We start from the raw sequence: 10,489 nt of genomic DNA on the forward strand, positions 1-10,489 counted from the left end.
AGAGAACTAGGGGAAATCTTAATTACTTTTGCAGAATTCAAAAATTGACACCCCAGAAAGTATAAAAAGGCCTTCCGAGGCAGACATCGATACTTTACAGATGGAAAAAAAAATGAGGGGTGGGGGCAGATAGTTATCAATGACTAACAGACAGAAGATATTAGAGGAGGTACTCAGACAATTATGAAAGAATGGGAAAACGAGACTGACAGTGTTATCATTGTAAATGCATGAAGGCACACTGGAGGAAGTAAAATTTACATATGGGGTAGCAAAAATAGTTTGAGAATTTGGTCTCATAAGGGAAGAAGGAATCCCCATGGTTTTCTAATACAAAAATCATAAATAGTAGCAAACTTGTGGTCAGTTCTTCAGTTTTTATTAAAGAGACAGGAGGCGAAAGACAACTCAATAGTAGAGTTTCTTCATGAATAATGCCTTAGAAATAGTAATTAGAAAATATTTCAGATTAGTTTGTAACAAACATAAAATCTTGATTTAAAAATGTGTGATGTTCACTTCCTCTATCCATTCCATTCCCTGTGGATAAGGTAGTCACTTGTTTTTAGATTTCTGTTGATTTCTTTATGAATACATGCATTTGTCAAATATTTATTAAATGCTTCCTATATTTTAGGAAGTTTGATAGGTAATAAGTACACAAGAGTGTTCAGGACATAGTGCATATCCTATAGAAACTCAACTGTTGGAAAAATGCAGACAATCATGTTGGTCAAGAGCAACACATTCTCATGGTAGAAAGTAAATAAATACTGATTTTCTTCTGATTTTCGTTTGCATGCATTATGTACAAAATGTATGCTGTGCCTAGTTTCATTGAATTGTATAACCTCCTTCTGCACACCTGAGTAGCTTTTTAATGTCTGTATAGTTCAAAGTCCCTCTCCCTGTTTCAACAGAATTGATTTCTTTTCTACTTTCTGCTAAGAATAATATGGCATCCTGCTTTCTGCTAAGAATAATATGCTTGTTATTGTTTATTTTATATTTAATATATGTTTAGATGTGCTTTTTTGTTTATGATATCAATATATGATGAGAAATTTTTAAGAGAAAAGATGATCAACTGAGGAAGAAGCTTTAAGTTTTATTAAAATACAAAATACTGCAAAATATTTTTAAAGTTTATTAATTAAGCAATTCCTTCCAGATAATTTGTGCTTTTTATGAAGTCTAAAAACCTTAAATTCAAAATAATTGTGGTGATTTTTATAAATAGTTGTTATTATAGTGGTACTATATGAGGATATTCTTGCATTGCTATAAAGAAAAACCTGAGGCTGGGCGCGGTGGCTCACGCCTGTAATCCCAGCACTTTGGGAGGCCCAGGAGAGTGGATGACGAGGTCAGGAGATCGAGACCATACTGGCTAATACGGGGAGAGCCCGTCTCTACTAAAAAATGCAGAAAAAAAAAATCAGCTGGGTGCGGTGGCGGGCGCCTGTAATCCCAGCTACTCGTGAGGCTGAGGCAGGAGAATGGCGTGAATCCGGGAGGCGGAGCTTGCAGTGAGCTGAGATCGCACCACTGCACTCCAGCCTGGGCGACAGAGCAAGATTCCATCTGTCTCAAAAAACAAAAACAAAAACAAAACAAAAACCTGAGACTGGGTAATTTATAAAGAAAAGAGGTTTAATTGACCTCACAATTCTGTAGGCTTTATAGAAAGCATGGTGCTGGCATCTGCTTGGCTTCTGGTGACGCCCAGGGAGCTTTCAATCACGGCAGAAGGTGAGGGCAACAGGCACATCACTTGTTGAAAGCAGCAGCAAGAGACAGGGCGAGAGATATCACACACTTTTAAACAATCAGATTTCCTGTGAACTCAGAGCAAGAGCTTGCTTATCACCAAGGGGTTGGCCCAAGACATTCATGAGGGATCCACCCCCATGATCAAAGCACCTCTCACCATGCCCCACTCCCAGCACTGGAGGTTGTATTTCAAAATGAGATGGGAGTGAGGACAAATATCCAAACTATATCAGGTAGTAACAGGTAATAAAAAATACCCTTTGACCGCTATATGCAATGTAATATATTAAGTGCTTTACTTGCTCTATCTTACTTAATTTTTTTTTTTTTTTTTTTTTGAGTTCTCGACACCTTTATTGGAAGGATCCTCAAGGCTGTGGGCACCGAGGTCTAGAGGCAACACATCCAGCACCCATCCACCCATCCACCCATCCACCCACCACAGTGGCAGAGCGCACCCTGTGCAAAACCCCATCACAGAGAGGACCATGGAGCCGCTACAAAGCCATCATGGAGAGAAGGAAAGTCCCCGCTGTCCATCAGCCCCGGCCAGGCCTGGCCCCTCAACTCCTGTAGAACCCCAGGCAGGCCAACGTGGGAGGCACCACACATGGGTTCCAACTGCTTCTCCAAACCCTGTAGTCTCACATGAGACAGGGAGGAAATCTGAAAATGGCAGCAGCCTGGGCGCGGAGGCTGCTGCCCATGATCCCACCACTTCGAAAGGCCGAGGCAGGTTTGGATCACTTGAGCCCAGGAGTTTGAGATAAGCCTGGACAACATAGTGAGAGCCCATCTCGACATTTAAAAAATATCTTTAAAATATAAAATAAACAGCAATACAAAGAAAAAACCCCCCAAGCTGCAGCATGTACACAATGTCACTTTTCCAGCATTCCTGATGGGAAGACCACAAAGCTCACAAAGGCCGAGGGCAGGTGCGGGGGTGGTGCTGTGCCTCCCTGGCGTCCGCAGGAAAGTAGTCCTCCGTCCTGTACAGTGTGGGCAGCTCATTCGTCACGGGTACTGGTGCAGGCGACTTGTTCCTGAAGGAGGGGAGCTCTGCGGATCCCAGTCACCTCCGCAGGGCCTGCGGGAAGGCCCCATGGTCCCGCTCAGTCTGAAGTACGTCCGCTTCCAGGAACGCGACATGGTGTCCGACCATCTTGACGAAGGCCTCTAGCCGGTCCACTTTGGCGTAGATGCCACGCATTTCTGTCAGTTTGGCCTTAAGGACTGGGATGTTTTCCTGCAGGATCTGTGACGTATCACTCCTGATCAGGTCAGCCAGGCTGCAAAACTCTTCCAGCCTGAGGAGCATGCCCTCGATGGTCTCCTCCACCTCCTTCGCCTCGGCCCCAGGCTCGGGGGTCAGGAAGAGCGCGAGCTCCCGCGCTCCGCTGCGCACGGGCTCGGATCGGCGTTCACCAGCAGCATCAGGAGGGCGGCGGGGTCCGGTTGACGGAGGCTGCCTGGGAGCCCGTGGTTGCGCCCGGGCCTCCACTTAATCTTTATTTAATCATCACACTTTTTGAGGCACGTATTTTTCTATTTTTATGTCATAAATATGAGAACCGGGACTTATAGAGCTTATGTAATTTACGCAAAGTCAAGCAGTTGGTAAATGTCTCAGTCCATTTGAGCAACTAGAAAAATATACCTTAGGCTAGATAATTCATAAACAATAGAATTTTTTCTCATTGTTCTATTGGCTGGAGAGTTCAAGATCAAGGTTTTGGTAGATTTGGTGTCTGGAAAGAACTTGCTTTCTACTTCAACATGGAACTGTCTTGCTGAGTCATCTGGAGGAGAAGAGATGAACACTGTGTCCTCAAATGGCAGAAGGGCAAAAAGAAACAAACTCACTTCCCCAGGCCCTTTAAAAGGGGACTGGTCCCATCCATGAGGGCTTTGCCATCATGGCTTCATCATCTATCAAAGGCTCACTTCTGAATACCAACACCTTTGGGTTTAAGTTCTAACACAGGGATTTTAAAAAGATGCATCTATTCAAACCATAGTGGTATGGATGTTATTTTAAAATTATTATTAAATACTTTATTTATTAGATCAATTTTAGTTCCCAGCAAAATTGAGATGAAGGTATATAGATTTCCCACATATCCCTTGACTCCATACATGTATGGCCTCCCTCATTATCAACATCTGAGACCAGAGTGGTACATTGATGACAATTGAACTGTTGTTGACACCATGAACATTCAAAGTTCATAACTTATATTAGGGTTTAATATTAGTGTTGTACATTATATGGGTTTGAACAAATGTATAATGACATGTATTTACAATTATAATATCATACAGATCATTTATGTTATCTGCCCTAAAAATCACCTGTGCTCTGCCTATTTTTCCTCTCCACTGTCCAACCACAACAACCACTAATCTTTTTACTGTTTCCATGGTTTTACATTCTCCAGAATGTCATATTGTTGGAATCATATAGTATGCAGCCTTTTCATCTCGGTTTCTTTCACTTAGTAATATGCATTTAAGATTTGTATTAGTCAGGATTCTCTAAAGAGACAGGACTAATAGGACAGATGTATACACGAAGGAGAGTTTATTAAGGAGTATTGACCCATATGATCACGAGTTCAAGTCCCACAATAGGCCATCTGCAAACTGACGAGCAAGGAAGCCAGTCTGAGTTCCAAAACCTCAAAAGTAGGAAAGCCGACAGCGCAACCTTCAGTGAGTGGCTGAAGGCTCTAGAGCCCCTGGCAAACCACTGGTGTAGGTCCAAGTGTCCAAAAGCTGAAGAACTTGGAGTCCGATGTTGAGGGCAGGAAGCATCCAGTATGGGAGAAAGATGGAGGCCAGAAGACTTAGCCAGTCTAGTCCTTCCACATTTCTCTGTCTGCTTTTATCCTAGTTGCACTGGCAGCTGATTAGATGGTTCCCACCCAGATTGAGGGTGGGTCTGACTCTCCTAGTTCACTGACTCAAATGTTAATCTCCTTTGACAACACCCTCACAGACACACCCAGGAACAATGTGTGTCAAGTTGACACATGATATTAACCATCACAAGGTTCTTCCATGTCTTTTTATAGCTTGATTGCTCATTTTTTTTTTTTTTGGCACTGAATAATATTCCATTATCTAAGTGTACCATAGATATAACTCCCAAAATGAAATACTTAGGTATAAATGGAATAAATATGTATGTGATCTATATGAGGAAAACTACAAAACTACAAAAATTGGAGAAAATAAATCAGAGAACTAAATAAATGGAGAAATATTTTATGTTCATGGATAGGACAATTCAATATGGCCAAGATGTCAGTTCTTCCAAATTTGATCTACGGATTCAATGCAATTCCATTTAAAATTCCAGTAAGTAATATTTTTAGATATTGACCAACTGATTCCCAAGCTTAGATGGAGAGGGAAAACACACAGTATAGCTGATCCAATATTGAGTGAGAAGAAACTTGGAGGACTGATACTACCTGACTTCAAGTCTTACTATGAAGGGACTTTAGTCAAGGCAGTGCGGTATTTATGAACTAGATAAATAGACCAATGGAACAGATAAGAGAGCTCTTAGTCAACTGGTTCTTGAACAAAGGAGAAAAGGCAATACAACGGAGCAGAGCAAAAATAATGTTTTCAATAAATGGTGCTGGAACAACTGGACATCTACATGCAAAAAAAAAAAAAAAAAAGAGACAAACTCTCTCCCTCAAGCCCTTTTATAAGGTCACTAATCCCATCTATGAGGGCTTTGCTATCATGGCTTATCAGCTCTCAAAGACTCACTTCTGAATACCAGTACCTTTGGGTTTAAGGTTAAGACCTAACAATTTTCACAAAAATTGGATCATATATCTAAGTGTAAAATCAAAACTTGAAAACTACTAGAAGATATCAAAGAAGAAAATTTAGATGTCCTTGGATATGGGGTTAGCTTTTGAAATACAATACCCAAAGCACAATTCATGAAAGAAATAATAGATGATCTGAATTTTATTAAAATTAAGAACTTTTGCTCTGCAAAAGATGTAAAGAAAATGAGAAGACAAGAAACAGACTAGAAGAAAATATTTGTAAAAGACATATCTGATAAAAGATTCTTATCCAAAATATACAAAGAACTTTTAAAACTCAAAAATAAAATAAAAACAAATTAAAAAATGAGCCAAAGACCTTAACAGATACCTCACCAAAGAGGATATAGAGATAGCAAGTAAACATATGAAAAGATATTCCACATCATATGCAAATTAAAACAACAACGAGTTACCACAACACATCTATTAGAATGGCCAATAGCCAGAACACAGACAATACCAAATGCTGATAAGGATGTGGAGTAACAGGAACTGTCATTCATTCCTGCTGGAAATGTAAAATGGTGCAAGACACTTTGGAAGAGTTTGGGAGTTTCTTGCAAAACTAAACATACTCTTACCATATGATTCAGCAATTGTGTTTTTATATATTTACCTAAAGGAGCTGAAAATGTCCCCACAAAAATCTGCACATGAATGCATAAACTTTATACAAAATTGTCAAAAGTGGAGAGCAATCAAGATGTCCTTCAGTAGAGGAATGAATAAATTGTGTCATTTGTGTGTTTTAACAAACGCTTTTGTCAAATTATATTTACTATTTGTCAAGAATTGTTTTAAATAATTTATAATTATAAAATTTCTTATTTTGTTAGTATTGTTGTTATAGTCTTTTTTTTTTAAGATGGAATCTTGCTTAGTCACCAGGCTGTAGTGCAGTGGAGCAATCTCAGCTCACTGCAACGTCTGACTTCCTGGTTCAAGCCATTCTCCTGCCTCAGCCTCCCAAGTAGCTGGGATTACAGGCATGCATCACCATGCCCAGCTAATTTTTTTGTGTTTTTAGTAGAGATGGGGTTTCACCATGTTGTTCAGGATGGTTTTGATCTCCTGACCTTGTGATCCGCCCACCTTGGCCTTCCTACAGTCATCTTACAGATGTGTTATAGTCATCTTATTGAAGGATAAGACCTATACTTCTATACATCCATAGATGTATAGATTCTATAAATCTGTATATTGAAGGATAAGACTTATACTTCTATACATCCATAGATGTATTTATAGAATCTATTTATAGAATCTATACATCTGTACTTATACTTCTATACATCTTATAGAAGTATGAGACATACTTCTATACATCTTATAAGTATAATCTTATACTTCTACAGGATGACTATTGTTGTTATAGTCATCTTAAAGAAGCAACATAAGGTTTAATTAACTTCCCTAAGACCCATATTTGCAAAAAGATGAAACTGAAACTCAAATCTAGGCAGCCTGTCTTTAAAGCTCATTCATAGTCCTAACTAATATCCTGAGCCTTCGGGAAAGGTTGTTTTATTTTATTTTTTTTAATTTTTTTATTTTTTTTGAGATTGAGTCTGGCTCTGTCGCCCAGGCTGGAGTGCAGTGGCTGGATCTCAGCTCACCGCAAGCTCCGCCTCCCGGGTTTACGCCATTCACCTGCCTCAGCCTCCCGAGTAACTGGGACCACAGGCGCCCACCACCTCGCCCAGCTAGTTTTTTTGTATTTTTTAGTAGAGACGGGATTTCACCGTGTTAGCCAGGATGGTCTCGATTTCCTGACCTAGTGATCCGCCTGTCTTGGCCTCCCAAAGTGCGGGAAAGGTTGTTTTAAATAATCTCTTAAACGACATTGAGTTAACTAATTATTTTTTGGTTTATATCCATCCTATATATCTCTTTTAATTTTGAGGACTTTGAACCATTACTTTACCATTGTGTATAATACATTTTCTGTCACATTAAATTCTTATTTTTTTTTAGAAATTTGCAAATTCACTTCATTGCTTTCAAAAGGATTTGGAATCTCAGACTGAATTGTCCTGAAATCTAAAGGGCAGTTGACACAGTTTTTGCCTCTCATCCTGAGCATCCTTATCCACCATTAAAATACAAGTCTTTTCACCCATCTGTACTCTCACAACACAGACACACATAGAGTTACACATCCCACCTTACCTTGTCATTTAAAATCTATGCTTTCTGGTTTCTGAAAATTTCCTTGACCTTTATTTCTGTGCCAGTTATAACCTAATCTCCATTATAAATGCCTCCTTTATATCAGGAACCTTGTCACCAAATGTTCCTTCTCCTCTTGTCTTTATAAAGCCAAGTCTCCTCTGACAACTGTTTCTTAAGCCTGCTTATTCTTTCCCACCTCATGGTCTCTGAGGTTATGTCATGATTCTCTAGTATGTCTTTGCTTCTATTACAAATATTTTTCATGCATTCATGTAAAAACAAAACTCTTCTTTGTGTTTCATAATCTCCAGCTGTACATTTTATTGAATTATGGACCGCTTTTACTATCTTAGGTGAGAAATTGTCCCATTTCTTTCCAAAATGCAAAAATATCTTTTTCTTTCTTTTATCTTTTTTTTTTTTTTTTTTTTTTTTTACATAGGGTCTCAGCTCTGTCACCCAGGCTGGAGTGTGGAGTGCAGTGCTGTGACAATGGCTCACTGCAGCCTCAACCTCCAGGGCTCAGGCAATTCTTCCACATTAGCTCCTTGACTAGCTGGGAGTACAGGTGCATAGCACCATATCTGGCTATTTTTTATTTTTTATGGAGATGGGTTCTCGTTATGTTACCAAGGCTGGACTCAAACTCTAAGGCTCAAGGGATCCTCTCACCTTGGTCTCCCAAAGTGTTGGGATTACAGGTGTGAACCACCATGCATGGCCCAGAAATAATGTTGTTTTAAACAATATTTGAGTTTCTAGTTATAAATTCAAAAGTCTCACAATATTTCCATGGACCTTTGAATAGACCACTTGAGCACTAAGCAACCCTTATCACTCATTAATATCATATATGGAACACTGTTTCACTACACACACTTTTTTATCACCTGAATTCCTGTTTTCCTTTGAACTTGCCTCCCACCTTCAATACAAGCACTAGTACAACCAATACAACTTCAGTACAGCCACACTACATTAAGCATTTCTTTATCTGCTTCACATAGCCTTCAAAAACACTTCCTTAAGCAATCCACATTAGACCATAACAATATCCAACCATTCCAACATCAAATACTTATTGATTTCCAATTATATGTGGGAGATATGTCAATAATAACATTTATTGATGCAAAATAAGACAAGCAGCTTAAATCTATTAACTCTTAATCCTCATCATGATTTCTGTTACATTTTCTAGTTTTGAACTAAGAAGTTAAGCCCAGATTGGTTAAATTATCTGTCGAAGTTTATACACCTATTTATAGAACGAAAGTTGGAACTTAAACTAGAAAATATGGCTGTTGCACCCGTGTTCCCAAATGTCAGTATTATACAAGCTTTGATTCTTAGCCCAAGGAAACATGTGGTTTAATAGTAAATTCAGATAAGTAGAGAAGTCAATTATGCTAGATAAATAAACAATCTAATCACTATTCAGGGTGCTTGTAGGGCGATATGCCTAATACAGCCTAAAAGATAGAAGGCAATCATAAATATTATTTACTTTTCTTTCCACATTCTTCAGGGCAATCCACATAATAATTAACTGAGGGGGAAAAAAAGGAGCTATCAGTAATTATTTGGACACTGAAATATGGATTTTGGGTGTTTGAAGATTTTTGACGTGCATATTTTAGGTCTTCAATTCTATGTGCAGAGATTTATACACAGTATATCATATCTCTGCCAGATTGAAATTTCTCATCCAAGCCCCATTTGTTGAGAATCTGAAACACTGAAAATGTTTTCTTTGACAAAAATCCCAACAGCTCTTAAATTACCTATCCTCAAGGAAAGTGAAATAGAAGGGACACATTGGAGGCATGAAGGAGAAATAGCATTTTGAGAGACAGAATCCCCAAGGATATTGGACTGCTCTCCTAAAGTGAATGCATCAGCCCCTTGCGATGCTCCTTTTGCTATCATCATATATTGTTTACTCTGCTCTTCTATTCCTTGTCCCCGGCAGGAAATTTGGTATTGTGCTTACCTTTTAAATGATTTCAAAACTTCTATTCACTAGCACTCTTAACTGTTCCACCTACTACTGCCTGATGTGTCATCTGTAAGTACCACTCTACACTGCCACTTTTTTTCTCACAGGCTCTCTAAGACTTCAGAATACATACAGAAAATAAAATTACTTAGCGTGGCATTCAAAACCCAGAAAATCTGAAGACTTCCTATATTTTCCAAATGTTCCAACATAACAGAATATAAATTTACCACAAAAGACAGACTTGCTTACTCATTTGTTTCCATCTTTCTTTACATTGTTTGACCAATAGAATTACCAAAGCTTAAAGGTTATATTTTTTTCTTTTTTTTTTTTTGAGACAGTCTCACTCTGTCACCCAGGCTGGAGTGCAGTGGCACAATCTCGGCTCACTGCAACCTTTGCCTCTTGGCTTCAAGCAATTCTCTTGCCTCAGCCTCGCAAGTAGCTGGAACTACAGGCGCATGCCACCGTGTATGGCTAATTTTTTTTTTTTAATTTTTACTTTTAGTACAGTCGGGGTTTCACCATGTTAACCAGGATGATCTCTATCTCCTGACCTCGTGATCCGCCCACTTTGGCCTCCCAAAGTGCTGGGATTACAGGCATGAGCCACCATACCCAGCCTGTTTCCATCTTTCTTTACATTGTTTAGCCAATCATATTACCAAACCTTAAAGGCTCT

The 10,489-nt window shown here is 39.1% G+C and overlaps 1 pseudogene across 1 annotated transcript; it reads right to left on the reverse strand.

The window, feature by feature from the left end:
• Positions 1-2,122: 2,122 nt before the first annotated feature.
• LOC110741365 lies at positions 2,123-4,770 on the reverse strand (annotated as a pseudogene). Its single transcript, XR_002517437.2, has one exon. The product of XR_002517437.2 is annotated as a breast carcinoma-amplified sequence 4 pseudogene (transcript).
• Positions 4,771-10,489: the final 5,719 nt, after the last annotated feature.

The sequence above is a fragment of the Papio anubis genome, chromosome 13 (genome assembly GCF_008728515.1).
Source record: "Papio anubis isolate 15944 chromosome 13, Panubis1.0, whole genome shotgun sequence".
NCBI classification, from domain to species: Eukaryota; Metazoa; Chordata; class Mammalia; order Primates; family Cercopithecidae; genus Papio; species Papio anubis.